Here is a 20,946-nt window from a genome sequence, read left to right on the forward strand (position 1 = left end):
TTCTGTATTTGGGGTCCTGGGTTCGAATCTCAGTGAAGACTACGATTTTGAATTTCAAGATTTTTCAGAGTCCACCTAACTCTAATGGGTACCTGACTTTAGTTTAAGGTAGCATAGGTTGTTGGACGTTGTGCTGGCCACACCCTCCCCGTTAACCGTTGGCCAAAGAAACAGAGGACCTTAACATCTGCCCTATAGATCACAAGTTCTGAAAGGGAAACTTTTTTTTTTTCTTAATTTAAAATTTTTAGCCAACGACCTAATTCTCTAAACAAGGCTTATCTCCCATTAGCTCTATATAAATGCAAGGATATTAATTAATTAAGACTTATCGATAAAATAATTGGGAATTTTTTCGATTGATTCAAGTTTTGTCACCGACAATTAATAATTGTGCAAAGTTTCAACTTGATCCGAATATAGGATGAGGAAGAATGAACGTCTACAAACATTGTACCAGACAAACAGACTAAAAGAGGGAGTTGATATAAGCATTGTAAAAATACTGAGATTCGTGTGACACACTTCATTTGTGCCTATGACGAACCACTTGTCAGGAACATACATCCCCTTGACGATCGCAAGTTTGACATTTTCTGATAATTCATCACACTTACACGGTCAACATTTTAGTTTCTGAGTGAAAAAAAAAATTGTATCAGCAGAGAGACTAAGCAGGCAGTTTGAATTCACATCTGGGAAAGGCAGAAGATTGTGTGATTAAACTAACAAGAAAGTCTTCTTAATAGACGGGATATCACTGGCCCATACATTACTAATATATTCAAGATAAATGGGGAAAACAGAGAGCAATAAAAAAAAAACAATATTTAAAAAAAAATACTTTAAAAAAAAAAAAGCTTATATTTAGTGTATTAACTAGTTTGGGTCAGTCATGTAATAAAGAAAAATTTTCAGCCTCAAACGTCAATCTAGAAAGGGACTAATTCAGCTTATACCACCACTTCAGTCAAGTACTTTTTCTTTCCCTTGTTTAAGATACCTAAAAGTAATTTATTATCAATAGTTAATAAACTAATTGGTTGATTTTTTTTTATTGATTCTTGTGTTGTCATGTAAAAGAAATAATTGTGCAAAATGTTAGCTTGACCCGAGATTGGGTGTCGAAGAAATAACGTGTACTAACTTTTGGCCAGACAGACAGACAGACAGACATAGTGAGTTGATATAAGCTTTGCAACAAACAAAAAATTTCATACATGACCAATTATGAGCTTTTATTATTTTGCATATGCATCAATGTTATCTGATAAACTTCCTCTTGTGAGAGCCACACGTATTCGACTTTGAAATATGTTTACATTCATGCACATCACGTTTTTTTTATACCAATCTATTGTAGAATTGAGAATGACCACTCATTCACTGATCACCAAAATATCTCTGGAATCGCTGAAAGTGTGTACACAGGTTTCTTTCACCTCTTTAGTGCTCGTTTAGAAACTGTTTTAATAGATGAAGCAATTTGTGAAAAAAAATGTACTAGCTATTTGTGAAACCTGTGTATTCAATTATCGGTGCTTCATGCCGCAGGTTTTGTTTTTAAACAATGAAATGCAACTGTTCAGTAACACGAAATAGACTTGAGTTGTTGCTATTTTTTCTTTTATTTATTCACTAAATATTGAAATAACTGCGTGAATGCATGTGTTTGTGTGTTCAAACTTTTAACAAGAAATATTTTTTTTTTTAAATATTGAAAAAATCCAAATAAGCGTTTGTTTATCTATTAGTTTGGGTCAATCATGTAGTTAAATTTGTAGTAGATCTAGACTCTAGACTAACACTAAGAAATCTGTGCGATTACAAATATTTTTACCAATTGTTTATTCTTTAGTGCAATTCCATGCTTTTGCGCTTTGCTTCTATCACATATCTTTGCTTCTATCACTTATCTTTGCTTCTATCACTTATCTTTGCTTCTATCACTTATCTTTGCTTCTATCACTTATCTTTGCTTCTATCACTTATCTTTGCTTCTATCACTTATCTTTGCTTCTATCACATATCTTTGCTTCTATCACATATCTTTGCTTCTATCACATTTCTTTGCTTCTATCACATATCTTTGCTTCTATCACATATCTTTGCTTCTATCACATATCTTTGCTTCTATCACATTTCTTTGCTTCTATCACATATCTTTGCTTCTATCACATATCTTTGCTTCTATCACATATCTTTGCTTCTATCACATTTCTTTGCTTCTATCACATATCTTTGCTTCTATCACATTTCTTTGCTTCTATCACATTTCTTTGCTTCTATCACATATCTTTGCTTCTATCACATATCTTTGCTTCTATCACATATCTTTGCTTCTATCACATTTCTTTGCTTCTATCACATATCTTTGCTTCTATCACATATCTTTGCTTCTATCACTTATCTTTGCTTCTATCACATTTCTGGACCAGTTAGGGAAAACAGTTGTACGACTTGAATACGGCCTCGAGGGCTCAAGCCTCCTCAAGCCAACACACTAACCACTGTGCCAGAAAAAAGCGTATGAAAATAGAAGGTTTTATTATTAGGTATTGTTAGTTTTAATTCTTTAAACCACAACCTGGTTTTCTACACAAAGTATAAAGGAGACTAATTCAACTTTTTCCACCATATCCATCAAGTAAAACTTCTTTCCCTTGTTCGATACAAACAAACAAAAATAATTACCAATAGTTAATTAATTCATCTTCGGGCACCTCTGAGTTCACCCAGCTCTAATGGGTACCTGACATTAGTTGGGGAAAAGTAAAGGCGGATGGTCGTTGTGCTGGCCACATGACACCCTCGTTAACCGTAGGCCACAGAATCAGATGACCTTTACATCATCTGCCCCTATAGACCACAAGGTCTGAAAGAGGAACTTTACTTTTTTTTTATTAATTCATTCGTATATTTTTTAATTGATTCCTGTTTTTTTTTAGGTACAAGAAATAAGTGTGTAAAATTTCAGCTTGACCCGAGATTGGGTGTGGGAGAAACAACGTGTAGAAACTTTTCACCAGACAGATTGAGTCGATAGAAGCTTTGTAAAAACAAAAAGAATTCAATGATTCTATGGTGCGTGACTTGCCATTTTGAACACTTTAAAAAAAAAGCAAAATATTAAAAAAAAAAATTTCCACGAGAGAATAGTGAAAGGTTTTGAAAGTGTATGCGTGTGTTTTGGGGAATTTACCTTTGTTTGATACGGTTTGTGGGTGGAGCTTGAAAAGTGTGTCGTTCAATTCAAGTCAAAAGTAAATGTAGGAGAGCATTACAATGCCCAGGGTCCATTTCAACGTGCAAGGTAGCAGAAGTCACGTTAAATGACGAACGTTTTATTGAAAGTGAACAAAAATAATAATAATAAAATAATGTCTCTTTTCCCGTTTTCCCGCGAATTCTATATCCCGTTTTCCCGCGAATTCTATATCCTGCCAACTTTGTATGAAAAAAACCCAATGCAACTTGGGTAACGCCCTGATTTTATCATCGTTTTCCTACCAGTAATTTTACTTTATCTCTTTCCTTCATATTGGAACTACTTTTAAACAGGTAACTCTCATTCTGCTGCCAACGTGATCAATCATTAATTCTTGCAAACTCCCTCTCACCCTTTTACTCTATTATCATTGATACAATTAATTGATCCCATTTTTAATCAATTAGCCAGTTCAATAAATCACGCGTTCAGTCATGCGATTCTTCACCCAATCAATTACTCAATCGATTGCTTACCTATCCAATTTGTTCACTCAATCATCAACCTACTTATACACTATATAAATTACTGACATACTCAATCACTCAATCATTCAATCTTATCCTCATGTTACAAAACCATCTTTTTAACTAAAAATAAAGAATGGATTATAGTATAATTTCATAGTAAACAAGGTTACAAAAGACAGTTTGTGTGGAAACACAAACTCAAAATCGGCCCCCGAAGTAAAATGTTTTACATAATTCGGGATAATCCTTCAGAGTTGAAGATAGTTTAAATTACTTCCTATTCCAAACCTCCCGCAGGACGACGGAGGATGGGAGCAGGCAGGGTTTGAACCTTCGATCGTCGATAAATCCTAACGACAGTCCAGCGCGCAAACCGCACGACCAGTGGTCCACCCAGGTAGGCTTCAATATTTTCAGAAAGAACATCCGAATGAAATTATATCAAAGACAAATGAGAGATAAGAATGGAGAAAGAAGGTTAACAGATCTCGTGTAGTGCCCCAACCTTCCCGCAGATCAAAGGATACCTGAAAGTGAATGTAAAGTTAGATGTGAACCTGGCCTAACTAGTTTGTAGTCTATAGGGCAGATGATGTAAAGTTCATCTGTTTTTGTGGCCTACGGTTAACGAGGGTGTCATTGTAGCCAGCACAACGACCAACCGCCTTTGCTTTTCCCCAACTAATGTCAGGTACCCATTAGAGCTGGGTATACTCAGAAGTTGAAAATCCCAGTCTTCACCAGGATTCGAACCCGGGACCCTCGGTTCGAACTAAATAAGTTAATTGTTTTGAAAATTCTCGAACTCATATTTAAAAAAAAAAAAAAAAAAAAAAAAAAAAAAAAATCCGTTATATAGAACAATTGTTGAAGAAAATGATGTTTATAAGATTACTATTCGTCTTAAATTAGGTCTAACATATAATGCATACTAATTAGCTTTTTCTTATAAAAAACTGCTTGCATAATTGATTTTAAAAATTAGAATTTTCGCTTTTAGGAAAAAAAAAAGTAGCCGTTGCATCAGAACTTTGAATGGTCTAAAATATTGTGAAGTCGGATTTTCAATATCTCTTCTAGTTTACGAGATCCAAACGGGACGGACGGACAGACGGACAGACATTTCGCACAAAACTAATAGCGTCTTTTCCTCCTTTCGGGGGCCGCTAATAAATAATAAAAGAGAGAAGATAAAGAGAGAGAGGAGGGGGGGGGAAGAGAAAATAAGCAAAAGAAAGAACAAAAAGATGAAAGAAGAAAAACAAGACAGAAATAGAGAGAAGAAAGTTTGGAGTGATTGAGAGAGACAAGAGTGTCAAGTTAAAGGGCGGCCCATGAATAATTTGCTTGGTACGCAATGATGGTAACAAGCCAGGCTTTGTAAGGTTTTATCCTTCTATGTGTCCTCTTTTGGTCATGAATTTGTTTGGTAACCCCATCCCACAGGCGGATCCAGGGGGGGCAATCGCCCCTAAACTCGGCCGAACCGACCCCCCCCCTCCCCCGGGGCGGTCGGAATAATTTTAGTACAGAACTCACACAATTTGTATACGAATTTATTAGTTATGTTAAAAATATAATACTACTTATTTATATCTCAACCCATTTTTAGATTATTTCGCCCCCCCCCTCTCTCTAAAATGTTGGCCGATTTGTGGGATGGGGAGTCGGCAATGGCATCAATCCCGCCCCCCCCCCCATAAACTTTCGAGTGGGAGGGCGGTCCAGTTTATTTGTAGAAATCACAGCTTGTTAACAGATTCAAATAAATATCTATAGAATTAAAACTTGTTATTGATATTTTACTGACATTTATATTATGTCCTTCCCCTGTTAGCCGATCGGGTGGGGTGGGTGGTGGGCAAATACATCTACTGCCCTTCCCACGCCCACTTAGACCTAAACCCTTTGAGTGGGGGGCGGTCCTACTTTTATTTAGAAATCATAGTTTGTGAACAAAATTAGTTGAATTACTATATAATGTTTATACTATATCGCTACACTTCTGGTATCTTAGCTGATTCGGTGAGGGGGGGGGCGATTGCTTCTACTGCCCTCCCCACTCTAGCCCTCTGAGTGGGGGGGGCGGTCCTATTTTTAAGGAGAAATCATAGTTTGTGAACAAAATTAGTCTAATATCTATATAATATAAGGTACATAATAAACATATTGATGTTTTAACCCATTTGTATGTTATGTCGCACACGGACACTGATCTCAAATTTTATCATTAGTATATATAAATAAAAAAGGGTGTACCAGTTGAGAGGGGCGATACATGTAATCGCCGTCCGCCAATCGGACAAACCAATACTTTATTTTTTTTTTTGTATTATTAGTTAAGAAATTACAGAATTTAAAAAAATATGTCACTAATATAATTTATATATTCTATAAATTAATTTCTTATATCGAGTCGCCCCACCCCTTATTCTTTAATGCCAAATGCAATCATTAGCAGAAATTTTTAAAAGGGAGACAGGATTAACGTTTTCACTCTACCGCCCTCTCCCCTTTCCAGACGAAAACATGACGTTTTAAAACAGAATAGTCAAATATGGCGACATAGTTTATGAAGAAAGACTTTGTTTTGGAAAAATTTAGAATTCATACGAAATTTTTCTTTATAAGAGTAACAATTGAGATGAGTTCTGAACCCAAATATTATTTTCCTATTCACCTTTTTCCAATCTTTACTCAAACTGATATTTTTCTATTGTATACAAAATGTCGAGACTATAACTCACAATAAAGACTTGAATCCTAAAAATGCAAAAACAATTTGAGTAGAATCTAATTGGCCCACTTAATTTCTCCTCCCACTTCCGAATTTTTTTGTTTAGAGCTTTGAATTATAGTTCTGTAACAAAACAAAGTTACAAAAATGCCTATTGAATAAAATGTATCACAAATGAGCTTTTTTTAAAATATTATTTTTCGAAAACATTTTTTTTTGGCGGTGATCCTCAAAGCCTTAATCTAAATATGTGGGGTATCTTATCTTTTCAAGGAACAAATCGGTTGTATTTGCAATGTAGTAAGGGCCTGTAAATTCATATTAGAATATTTTTCAAGTAAAACATTTTCAAAATGTCCTTTTTGAATAAGATGAATAATGAGCTTTAGATGTCAGGAGAATGCGTTTCTGCAGTGAAGATTGCAAGAAAACGCTTTTGGCGTCAGCTAACTGGGTGTTAGGGTAAGGGTTTGGAAAAAAAATCGCCTCCCCCCCCCCCCCACTTCAAAGTTCTGGATCCGCTAGTGCCCCATCCAGACGTCTTTGTATTGTTTAGCCGGCTGATATTGTTTTTCTTTGTAGTATTATTACATTGTTAATATTCAAAGTACTTAATACACTGATTGTTACGACGGTATGGTGCAGTGTGAGTCTGGCCAATAGGATTGGGGAATGATCCATCTCTTAGTCATGGCCTCTCAAAGAAGTCCTTCCCCTTGGTCAAGTGCCTGAAAGGCTGTGTTCGATTCTGTCATACTGGATGGTACAATACTTGTTAGGACACGACTAAAAAGGAATTTGGCGCAAAAAGTTGTTTCATCAAAAGGGAAAAGTTTTAGCTTAGAGACAGTCACGTGATTATTATATGCAAAGACTAGGATTTAAAGTGTAACGAAAGTAAACACAGAATTCTCTGGACCAGCATTAGAGAGAGGTCGGCTTTAGTTTATAGAGTAGATATTTAACAGCGACATTAGACTGTTTCATTCATTACGTATTAAACTTCTTGTTCGGCATTGTTCATCAGCGTCGATTATTTAATGCATTTTTGGCCTTTTGGCTTGTGTTAATTGGTTTTGGTTATTTGAGTGTTACCTCCGCTTTGACTTATCTGCACAAGACACAGCGAGGAGGCGCCTAACATACTATATACCAAGTAAACATCGTCTATTAAATCTGTGTTGTTGTTGTTGTTTTAATTGATTGTGTTATAACTACAAAATGTACTATTTCTTTTCTTAAAACAAAAGTCAACGTGTTCGGTCAATCATGAGGAGCTCGTACAACAGACTTTGAGGCATAGATCCTAAAATATAAAGGCAGCGGGACGAGTTGGGTCATTTCTTTGTTGTTGTTGGTTGTTTTTTTTTTTTGGGGGGGGGGGATTTAGGGCCCAGTGGTTTGTTCGATTGCCACTGCATTGGTGCTAGGCGGAGTTGTCGAATTGGAGGAACCAGTTTGTGCCCTGGTCAGGAATATATCTTATTTCGCTTTATTTACTTAACCATTTCCTCGAATAATAATAATAATAATAATAATCTTTATTGAAGATTTGGTCCTTAGTGCTGCCTTTATGTATGTAGGCCTAATAAATCAAATAAGAACATCAAACTAAAATCTTATTTAACCTTGGTTAGGCCAATAATAGAATATGCATCCTCCGTTTGGGACCCCTCAACTGAAGAAAACATTAAGAAACTGAAACAGACACAAAATAGAGCAGTGAGATTCATAACAAACGAATATTCACATTTGATAGAGTAACACCTTTAGTAAAATCACTAAATTTAGAAAGCCTTCAGGATAAAAGATTTCACATGTCAACATTCTAAACATGGCCTAGATCCAAAAATACTATAGCTTTAATAGAGTCGGACAACTTTTTTTTTTTTTAGGGTCTTAAGTTTGTTTTAGGGCTACAATACATACACTACGGTCTAAGTTGGTACCCAAGGAACATTCCTGCCAAGTTTTATCAAGATTGGTCAAGTGGTTTTGATGTCTATTCGTGACATACATACATACATACGCCTTACTTTATACTTTATATATATGTATATATATATATATATATATATATATATATATATATATATATATATATATATATATATATATATCGGTATATATATTTTGCTTGTTTTAACTTTGTAAATTAGTGGAAATACTGAAGACATGCTTACGCGTCCGTAACAGCATTCAAAGATTAAGTTTTACAACATAATCGTGTATAATTTTGGAGTTTATTTAATTAGCCAACTATTTTGTTTTGATGGAGTTTTTCCCATTTTGGCCTCTAACATGTGCTAGTTTGTGGGTGTGATAATACCCAGAATCTAGGTTTTCTTTAAATGTATAAGTATTCAAAGATAACTTTTCAATAACTGTAAAACATGGAAAAGTTGAAATAAAGTTACCAACATTCTAAAATGTGAGTGGCACTTAATGATACACGATTTCGTTTTGAAAAAAAAAAAGACGCCCAATGCGGTATAGTCACAACAGCACTAATTGATCTATGGCCTCCTTCAGTCGCGAAGCGACTATGGATCATCTCATGTAAATGAGATGAATGTCTGGGCATTAGCTGTGGTCGGAACGATGTCGCCCACACATCAGTTCCCCCTTCTCCACGCAGCTGATGTATCTAAAGAAACGGCAGTGCTGATACAGTTTGGGGTCAGCGGCGTCGCAGGTTCTGCCAAGGTGTAGCACAGGATGCTGCAAACTGCCTTAGGGTCGCCAGCTCCTGATTTTTCCTCAGGGTTGACTCCCGAAGCCTTTACCATGATTGGGTATAGCTGCAAGGTAAAAGAGGTGGCTGAGCGGTAAAGCGCTTGCCTTCCGAACCGGGGTCCGGTGTTCGAATCCTGGTGAAGATTTAATTTCGGAATTTTCGGGCACCTCTGAGTCCACCCAGCTCTAATGGGTACCTGACATTAGTTGGGGAAAAGTAAAGGCGGTTGGTCGTTGTGCTGGCCACATGACACCCTCGTTAACCGTAGGCCTCAGAAACAGATGACCTTTACATCATCTGCCTTATAGACCACAAGGTCTGAAAGGGAAACTTTACAACAGAGATTTGAATTCACAGTTTTCCTTCTCCCATGGCTAACGTGCCCCTCCAGTCCGAAGCTTAGTGGTTAAGGCGCCAGTTACTCGCCTTTGCCCCTTTTCCTGTTAGTGAGAACAGTTCCGCGGACTTAATATCTGAGCCACACGTAATTGATAGTTCAAAGATATTCAGATACTATTTTACAAACACACACACAAATACATCAATGAAAATATTTTGCCAAATAGCCTACTATTGGACACGATGATGAGGCAGAATTTTAAATCTCGAACAAACAAAAAACTTGTCGAACAGGAAAAAAAAAGGTGACAGTAAACAAAAAAATGTGTACCAAACAAAGAAAGTTTATTTCTGATGGGTGAGAGTAAATGAAGAAGGACAGTTTGGTTATAGGTATACACAAAATGTATTACACACGATATCTAGTTTTATGTAATAAGTTCAACACCAAGTCTCAAACAATAAACCTTTGATACAATGGTTTACTGTGTGGTATTTAGTGAATAGAGATCGTCAGCATCCATTAGAAGAAAAACAAGTCTTAGTCGACCTGTTTGGGACAATTATGTTTCATTACATTGTCATTGGCAAGTTATCATACTTTTTTTCTAGTAGAGTTGTCATCCTTGTTTGGGAAGGTTTCTCTTGTAGCCTTGAATAGTTGATTTTTCCAAGAAACTCATCTTGTTAGAATTATACTTTTTTTAAAATGCCCTTGATTTATACAAATCTAATAAGTTCACAGTTTATCAGACTCTTGCTGTCCACCGGATGACAAAGATTGATTTGGTGACTCCACTGACCACATATCAAAAGCCTGACTGACATTACTCGTATTCCTCTGTACTTTTGGCTACGTGTCAGCCTCGTAAGGCGCAGTCGACTCTAATGGGTCATCACCAACATGACTCAAGTTATTTATTCAGCGGCAATGGTCACGGGAAGTTGACAACTAAGCTGGTCTGCTCCTTTCAGGACATAAGGTACAACAGATGGCTTCACACTTCGTTTTGTTTCGGTAATTAGAGTCACCTAGATACTAAAAACCCCATTGCCAACTTCTATTGCTCAAAAACTATAAACAAACGTTCTCGTACAGTCTAATGTAATGAATATAACAAAAGAATAAATATACTCCAACTGTTTATCTGGATATGTTTACACGCGGAGAGTTGGTTATACATAGATAGGACATAGAGCCAATACACATGTTCAGTACCGGTATATACAAACCTAAGGAAAGAAAACATGAAGAAACGACTGGAATGTACAGGAAACAATTGACATGGTAAATTTAAACTTTTACAATGTGATTATCTTTTTTGAGTGACAGATCAAGGGATTTAAGCGATGGTACTCTTTTATCTCCAATTAGTTTTGACAATGAATGCTAAATTTCAGGAATCTAGACAACTACAAAAATTACCCAAACCTTATAAACAAAAGAGTAGAAGTTCTACAGATAATTCTAGAAAACTTTTAGCAAAAGCCAAATTAAAACTCTTGTTGTCTGAGTTCATCAAACTAATGAAATTTACCACATTGGCTTGTCTTTACATATTACAGAATACAAGCCAAAAATTGAAGAAAAAAAATGGAATCTTAAAGTAACATTTGTTAAATAGTATATAAATACACAACACTAAAATACATCACTGGAAACAAATATTTTTCACTCTTCTTTCAAGTCACACTTCAAAATCATGTCACAGCTTAAACAAACTGACATATGGAAACATTTTTTTTTTGAGAGTCGGCCACAGGCGGACAATGGTTATACCTGCGGTAGATGTGGCAATATATGTATGTCACAGCTGGGGCTGTGTAGCCACTGGAAATACTGCATTCCTCATTTATCTTCGGAATTGAAGACAAGCCTTATTATTATAGAAGTAGTAAAGAAGTCGAATGCTAGCTAACAAGGATGACATAATAACAGAAATGAAACCACTTCAAGTAAAACAAGTTGAATAGAACTAAAGCAAATAAAGTCTCTATTACATTTTTCTGTGAAGAAACTACTGGTTGTGAGTGTAGAGCTCAAAGACCAGTAATTATTTGTTTAACAGTTCCAGTAAAAATAAAAATGTTAAGTTCCTTCCAAAAAAGAAAATGTCTTTGTCTGAAGGCACTCACCTGATCAAGAGTTGCATATCACAAAGGAAAGTAAAACAACACCAAACTCCTTGCATTCCTCGAAATATAGTTCAATATGGCTATCACACATTGACAACAAGCCACACGCTCATGTTATCATGCACAATGAATATTGTCAAACAATAAAATCAACACACAGATTAAAGTTAAATTCCTAGTCAGATTGAAATGATGTCAATTACACAAGCCAATAAAGTCTAGTTAATTGAAGTATAATAAACCTTTTTTTTTCCCATTAAAATCAAGATCCAGAATTCTTATTTTTAAGTACAAATTGTAACATTTAGAAAAACAAAACAACAAATTAACATAGTAAGGGGTTGTTTTTTTTGTTGGTTAAATTTTTGAATTTAAAAAATTATTTGACTGAAAATATGCGCTAATGTTGTCAAGTCTTCAGCCCAACTCCACCCTTTGTGTAGAGTCTGTTTCCATCTGAAACAGATGAGCTTTATATTATCTGTCTCATAGAACACAATGTCTGCAGGGCTACTTCTGAGTATATGTGTAGAAAAATATCCTACAAATGGAAGGACTCTAGAGAGTTAAGTATTAGTTAATGCTACATGCACATCTAAACAGACCTTCTGAATTTCAAGGTTTTATAATACCAGAGATTACCAGAGAACAATGTTCTTTACAGTGTCATTTGAAGCCATGTTACTGAAGTGCAACTTTTTTTGTTTTTGCAAGAAAGCAAAAACCTTAGCTATTATTAACTTTAGAAGAACAAAACTAAACTACATCAGACCAAGAGGGCATACTATCCTAGACTTAACAGGACACCCAATCTTAGTCCTAGCAATACAAACTGTACTAGCTTCAAAGGGGACACTAAATCAGAGCATTTTAATTCAAACTCTAATGTTAATACACTGTGTTAGTACTTAATACACTGATTGTTACGACGGTATGGTGCAGTGTGAGTCTGGCCAATAGGATTGGGGAATGATCCATCTCTTAGTCATGGCCTCTCAAAGAAGTCCTTCCCCTTGGTCAAGTGCCTGAAAGGCTGTGTTCGATTCTGTCATACTGGATGGTACAATACTTGTTAGGACACGACTAAAAAGGAATTTGGCGCAAAAAGTTGTTTCATCAAAAGGGAAAAGTTTTAGCTTAGAGACAGTCACGTGATTATTATATGCAAAGACTAGGATTTAAAGTGTAACGAAAGTAAACACAGAATTCTCTGGACCAGCATTAGAGAGAGGTCGGCTTTAGTTTATAGAGTAGATATTTAACAGCGACATTAGACTGTTTCATTCATTACGTATTAAACTTCTTGTTCGGCATTGTTCATCAGCGTCGATTATTTAATGCATTTTTGGCCTTTTGGCTTGTGTTAATTGGTTTTGGTTATTTGAGTGTTACCTCCGCTTTGACTTATCTGCACAAGACACAGCGAGGAGGCGCCTAACATACTATATACCAAGTAAACATCGTCTATTAAATCTGTGTTGTTGTTGTTGTTTTAATTGATTGTGTTATAACTACAAAATGTACTATTTCTTTTCTTAAAACAAAAGTCAACGTGTTCGGTCAATCATGAGGAGCTCGTACAACAGACTTTGAGGCATAGATCCTAAAATATAAAGGCAGCGGGACGAGTTGGGTCATTTCTTTGTTGTTGTTGGTTGTTTTTTTTTTTTGGGGGGGGGGGGGATTTAGGGCCCAGTGGTTTGTTCGATTGCCACTGCATTGGTGCTAGGCGGAGTTGTCGAATTGGAGGAACCAGTTTGTGCCCTGGTCAGGAATATATCTTATTTCGCTTTATTTACTTAACCATTTCCTCGAATAATAATAATAATAATAATAATCTTTATTGAAGATTTGGTCCTTAGTGCTGCCTTTATGTATGTAGGCCTAATAAATCAAATAAGAACATCAAACTAAAATCTTATTTAACCTTGGTTAGGCCAATAATAGAATATGCATCCTCCGTTTGGGACCCCTCAACTGAAGAAAACATTAAGAAACTGAAACAGACACAAAATAGAGCAGTGAGATTCATAACAAACGAATATTCACATTTGATAGAGTAACACCTTTAGTAAAATCACTAAATTTAGAAAGCCTTCAGGATAAAAGATTTCACATGTCAACATTCTAAACATGGCCTAGATCCAAAAATACTATAGCTTTAATAGAGTCGGACAACTTTTTTTTTTTTAGGGTCTTAAGTTTGTTTTAGGGCTACAATACATACACTACGGTCTAAGTTGGTACCCAAGGAACATTCCTGCCAAGTTTTATCAAGATTGGTCAAGTGGTTTTGATGTCTATTCGTGACATACATACATACATACGCCTTACTTTATACTTTATATATATGTATATATATATATATATATATATATATATATATATATATATATATATATATATATATATATATATATATATATATATATATATATATATATATATATATCGGTATATATATTTTGCTTGTTTTAACTTTGTAAATTAGTGGAAATACTGAAGACATGCTTACGCGTCCGTAACAGCATTCAAAGATTAAGTTTTACAACATAATCGTGTATAATTTTGGAGTTTATTTAATTAGCCAACTATTTTGTTTTGATGGAGTTTTTCCCATTTTGGCCTCTAACATGTGCTAGTTTGTGGGTGTGATAATACCCAGAATCTAGGTTTTCTTTAAATGTATAAGTATTCAAAGATAACTTTTCAATAACTGTAAAACATGGAAAAGTTGAAATAAAGTTACCAACATTCTAAAATGTGAGTGGCACTTAATGATACACGATTTCGTTTTGAAAAAAAAAAAGACGCCCAATGCGGTATAGTCACAACAGCACTAATTGATCTATGGCCTCCTTCAGTCGCGAAGCGACTATGGATCATCTCATGTAAATGAGATGAATGTCTGGGCATTAGCTGTGGTCGGAACGATGTCGCCCACACATCAGTTCCCCCTTCTCCACGCAGCTGATGTATCTAAAGAAACGGCAGTGCTGATACAGTTTGGGGTCAGCGGCGTCGCAGGTTCTGCCAAGGTGTAGCACAGGATGCTGCAAACTGCCTTAGGGTCGCCAGCTCCTGATTTTTCCTCAGGGTTGACTCCCGAAGCCTTTACCATGATTGGGTATAGCTGCAAGGTAAAAGAGGTGGCTGAGCGGTAAAGCGCTTGCCTTCCGAACCGGGGTCCGGTGTTCGAATCCTGGTGAAGATTTAATTTCGGAATTTTCGGGCACCTCTGAGTCCACCCAGCTCTAATGGGTACCTGACATTAGTTGGGGAAAAGTAAAGGCGGTTGGTCGTTGTGCTGGCCACATGACACCCTCGTTAACCGTAGGCCTCAGAAACAGATGACCTTTACATCATCTGCCTTATAGACCACAAGGTCTGAAAGGGAAACTTTACAACAGAGATTTGAATTCACAGTTTTCCTTCTCCCATGGCTAACGTGCCCCTCCAGTCCGAAGCTTAGTGGTTAAGGCGCCAGTTACTCGCCTTTGCCCCTTTTCCTGTTAGTGAGAACAGTTCCGCGGACTTAATATCTGAGCCACACGTAATTGATAGTTCAAAGATATTCAGATACTATTTTACAAACACACACACAAATACATCAATGAAAATATTTTGCCAAATAGCCTACTATTGGACACGATGATGAGGCAGAATTTTAAATCTCGAACAAACAAAAAACTTGTCGAACAGGAAAAAAAAAGGTGACAGTAAACAAAAAAATGTGTACCAAACAAAGAAAGTTTATTTCTGATGGGTGAGAGTAAATGAAGAAGGACAGTTTGGTTATAGGTATACACAAAATGTATTACACACGATATCTAGTTTTATGTAATAAGTTCAACACCAAGTCTCAAACAATAAACCTTTGATACAATGGTTTACTGTGTGGTATTTAGTGAATAGAGATCGTCAGCATCCATTAGAAGAAAAACAAGTCTTAGTCGACCTGTTTGGGACAATTATGTTTCATTACATTGTCATTGGCAAGTTATCATACTTTTTTTCTAGTAGAGTTGTCATCCTTGTTTGGGAAGGTTTCTCTTGTAGCCTTGAATAGTTGATTTTTCCAAGAAACTCATCTTGTTAGAATTATACTTTTTTTAAAATGCCCTTGATTTATACAAATCTAATAAGTTCACAGTTTATCAGACTCTTGCTGTCCACCGGATGACAAAGATTGATTTGGTGACTCCACTGACCACATATCAAAAGCCTGACTGACATTACTCGTATTCCTCTGTACTTTTGGCTACGTGTCAGCCTCGTAAGGCGCAGTCGACTCTAATGGGTCATCACCAACATGACTCAAGTTATTTATTCAGCGGCAATGGTCACGGGAAGTTGACAACTAAGCTGGTCTGCTCCTTTCAGGACATAAGGTACAACAGATGGCTTCACACTTCGTTTTGTTTCGGTAATTAGAGTCACCTAGATACTAAAAACCCCATTGCCAACTTCTATTGCTCAAAAACTATAAACAAACGTTCTCGTACAGTCTAATGTAATGAATATAACAAAAGAATAAATATACTCCAACTGTTTATCTGGATATGTTTACACGCGGAGAGTTGGTTATACATAGATAGGACATAGAGCCAATACACATGTTCAGTACCGGTATATACAAACCTAAGGAAAGAAAACATGAAGAAACGACTGGAATGTACAGGAAACAATTGACATGGTAAATTTAAACTTTTACAATGTGATTATCTTTTTTGAGTGACAGATCAAGGGATTTAAGCGATGGTACTCTTTTATCTCCAATTAGTTTTGACAATGAATGCTAAATTTCAGGAATCTAGACAACTACAAAAATTACCCAAACCTTATAAACAAAAGAGTAGAAGTTCTACAGATAATTCTAGAAAACTTTTAGCAAAAGCCAAATTAAAACTCTTGTTGTCTGAGTTCATCAAACTAATGAAATTTACCACATTGGCTTGTCTTTACATATTACAGAATACAAGCCAAAAATTGAAGAAAAAAAATGGAATCTTAAAGTAACATTTGTTAAATAGTATATAAATACACAACACTAAAATACATCACTGGAAACAAATATTTTTCACTCTTCTTTCAAGTCACACTTCAAAATCATGTCACAGCTTAAACAAACTGACATATGGAAACATTTTTTTTTTGAGAGTCGGCCACAGGCGGACAATGGTTATACCTGCGGTAGATGTGGCAATATATGTATGTCACAGCTGGGGCTGTGTAGCCACTGGAAATACTGCATTCCTCATTTATCTTCGGAATTGAAGACAAGCCTTATTATTATAGAAGTAGTAAAGAAGTCGAATGCTAGCTAACAAGGATGACATAATAACAGAAATGAAACCACTTCAAGTAAAACAAGTTGAATAGAACTAAAGCAAATAAAGTCTCTATTACATTTTTCTGTGAAGAAACTACTGGTTGTGAGTGTAGAGCTCAAAGACCAGTAATTATTTGTTTAACAGTTCCAGTAAAAATAAAAATGTTAAGTTCCTTCCAAAAAAGAAAATGTCTTTGTCTGAAGGCACTCACCTGATCAAGAGTTGCATATCACAAAGGAAAGTAAAACAACACCAAACTCCTTGCATTCCTCGAAATATAGTTCAATATGGCTATCACACATTGACAACAAGCCACACGCTCATGTTATCATGCACAATGAATATTGTCAAACAATAAAATCAACACACAGATTAAAGTTAAATTCCTAGTCAGATTGAAATGATGTCAATTACACAAGCCAATAAAGTCTAGTTAATTGAAGTATAATAAACCTTTTTTTTCCCATTAAAATCAAGATCCAGAATTCTTATTTTTAAGTACAAATTGTAACATTTAGAAAAACAAAACAACAAATTAACATAGTAAGGGGTTGTTTTTTTTGTTGGTTAAATTTTTGAATTTAAAAAATTATTTGACTGAAAATATGCGCTAATGTTGTCAAGTCTTCAGCCCAACTCCACCCTTTGTGTAGAGTCTGTTTCCATCTGAAACAGATGAGCTTTATATTATCTGTCTCATAGAACACAATGTCTGCAGGGCTACTTCTGAGTATATGTGTAGAAAAATATCCTACAAATGGAAGGACTCTAGAGAGTTAAGTATTAGTTAATGCTACATGCACATCTAAACAGACCTTCTGAATTTCAAGGTTTTATAATACCAGAGATTACCAGAGAACAATGTTCTTTACAGTGTCATTTGAAGCCATGTTACTGAAGTGCAACTTTTTTTGTTTTTGCAAGAAAGCAAAAACCTTAGCTATTATTAACTTTAGAAGAACAAAACTAAACTACATCAGACCAAGAGGGCATACTATCCTAGACTTAACAGGACACCCAATCTTAGTCCTAGCAATACAAACTGTACTAGCTTCAAAGGGGACACTAAATCAGAGCATTTTAATTCAAACTCTAATGTTAATACACTGTGTTAGTACTTAATACACTGATTGTTACGACGGTATGGTGCAGTGTGAGTCTGGCCAATAGGATTGGGGAATGATCCATCTCTTAGTCATGGCCTCTCAAAGAAGTCCTTCCCCTTGGTCAAGTGCCTGAAAGGCTGTGTTCGATTCTGTCATACTGGATGGTACAATACTTGTTAGGACACGACTAAAAAGGAATTTGGCGCAAAAAGTTGTTTCATCAAAAGGGAAAAGTTTTAGCTTAGAGACAGTCACGTGATTATTATATGCAAAGACTAGGATTTAAAGTGTAACGAAAGTAAACACAGAATTCTCTGGACCAGCATTAGAGAGAGGTCGGCTTTAGTTTATAGAGTAGATATTTAACAGCGACATTAGACTGTTTCATTCATTACGTATTAAACTTCTTGTTCGGCATTGTTCATCAGCGTCGATTATTTAATGCATTTTTGGCCTTTTGGCTTGTGTTAATTGGTTTTGGTTATTTGAGTGTTACCTCCGCTTTGACTTATCTGCACAAGACACAGCGAGGAGGCGCCTAACATACTATATACCAAGTAAACATCGTCTATTAAATCTGTGTTGTTGTTGTTGTTTTAATTGATTGTGTTATAACTACAAAATGTACTATTTCTTTTCTTAAAACAAAAGTCAACGTGTTCGGTCAATCATGAGGAGCTCGTACAACAGACTTTGAGGCATAGATCCTAAAATATAAAGGCAGCGGGACGAGTTGGGTCATTTCTTTGTTGTTGTTGGTTGTTTTTTTTTTTTTGGGGGGGGGGGGGATTTAGGGCCCAGTGGTTTGTTCGATTGCCACTGCATTGGTGCTAGGCGGAGTTGTCGAATTGGAGGAACCAGTTTGTGCCCTGGTCAGGAATATATCTTATTTCGCTTTATTTACTTAACCATTTCCTTGAATAATAATAATAATAATAATAATCTTTATTGAAGATTTGGTCCTTAGTGCTGCCTTTATGTATGTAGGCCTAATAAATCAAATAAGAACATCAAACTAAAATCTTATTTAACCTTGGTTAGGCCAATAATAGAATATGCATCCTCCGTTTGGGACCCCTCAACTGAAGAAAACATTAAGAAACTGAAACAGACACAAAATAGAGCAGTGAGATTCATAACAAACGAATATTCACATTTGATAGAGTAACACCTTTAGTAAAATCACTAAATTTAGAAAGCCTTCAGGATAAAAGATTTCACATGTCAACATTCTAAACATGGCCTAGATCCAAAAATACTATAGCTTTAATAGAGTCGGACAACTTTTTTTTTTTTAGGGTCTTAAGTTTGTTTTAGGGCTACAATACATACACTACGGTCTAAGTTGGTACCCAAGGAACATTCCTGCCAAGTTTTATCAAGATTGGTCAAGTGGTTTTGATGTCTATTCGTGACATACATACATACATACGCCTTACTTTATACTTTATATATATGTATATATATATATATATATATATATATATATATATATATATATATATATATATATATATATATATATATATATATATATATATCGGTATATATATTTTGCTTGTTTTAACTTTGTAAATTAGTGGAAATACTGAAGACATGCTTACGCGTCCGTAACAGCATTCAAAGATTAAGTTTTACAACATAATCGTGTATAATTTTGGAGTTTATTTAATTAGCCAACTATTTTGTTTTGATGGAGTTTTTCCCATTTTGGCCTCTAACATGTGCTAGTTTGTGGGTGTGATAATACCCAGAATCTAGGTTTTCTTTAAATGTATAAGTATTCAAAGATAACTTTTCAATAACTGTAAAACATGGAAAAGTTGAAATAAAGTTACCAACATTCTAAAATGTGAGTGGCACTTAATGATACACGATTTCGTTTTGAAAAAAAAAAAGACGCCCAATGCGGTATAGTCACAACAGCACTAATTGATCTATGGCCTCCTTCAGTCGCGAAGCGACTATGGATCATCTCATGTAAATGAGATGAATGTCTGGGCATTAGCTGTGGTCGGAACGATGTCGCCCACACATCAGTTCCCCCTTCTCCACGCAGCTGATGTATCTAAAGAAACGGCAGTGCTGATACAGTTTGGGGTCAGCGGCGTCGCAGGTTCTGCCAAGGTGTAGCACAGGATGCTGCAAACTGCCTTAGGGTCGCCAGCTCCTGATTTTTCCTCAGGGTTGACTCCCGAAGCCTTTACCATGATTGGGTATAGCTGCAAGGTAAAAGAGGTGGCTGAGCGGTAAAGCGCTTGCCTTCCGAACCGGGGTCCGGTGTTCGAATCCTGGTGAAGATTTAATTTCGGAATTTTCGGGCACCTCTGAGTCCACCCAGCTCTAATGGGTACCTGACATTAGTTGGGGAAAAGTAAAGGCGGTTGGTCGTTGTGCTGGCCACATGACACCCTCGTTAACCGTAGGCCTCAGAAACAGATGACCTTTACATCATCTGCCTTATAGACCACAAGGTCTGAAAGGGAAACTTTACAACAGAGATTTGAATTCACAGTTTTCCTTCTCCCATGGCTAACGTGCCCCTCCAGTCCGAAGCTTAGTGGTTAAGGCGCCAGTTACTCGCCTTTGCCCCTTTTCCTGTTAGTGAGAACAGTTCCGCGGACTTAATATCTGAGCCACACGTAATTGATAGTTCAAAGATATTCAGATACTATTTTACAAACACACACACAAATACATCAATGAAAATATTTTGCCAAATAGCCTACTATTGGACACGATGATGAGGCAGAATTTTAAATCTCGAACAAACAAAAAACTTGTCGAACAGGAAAAAAAAAGGTGACAGTAAACAAAAAA

This window comes from Biomphalaria glabrata, chromosome 12 (genome assembly GCF_947242115.1).
Source record: "Biomphalaria glabrata chromosome 12, xgBioGlab47.1, whole genome shotgun sequence".
NCBI lineage: Eukaryota > Metazoa > Mollusca > Gastropoda > Planorbidae > Biomphalaria > Biomphalaria glabrata.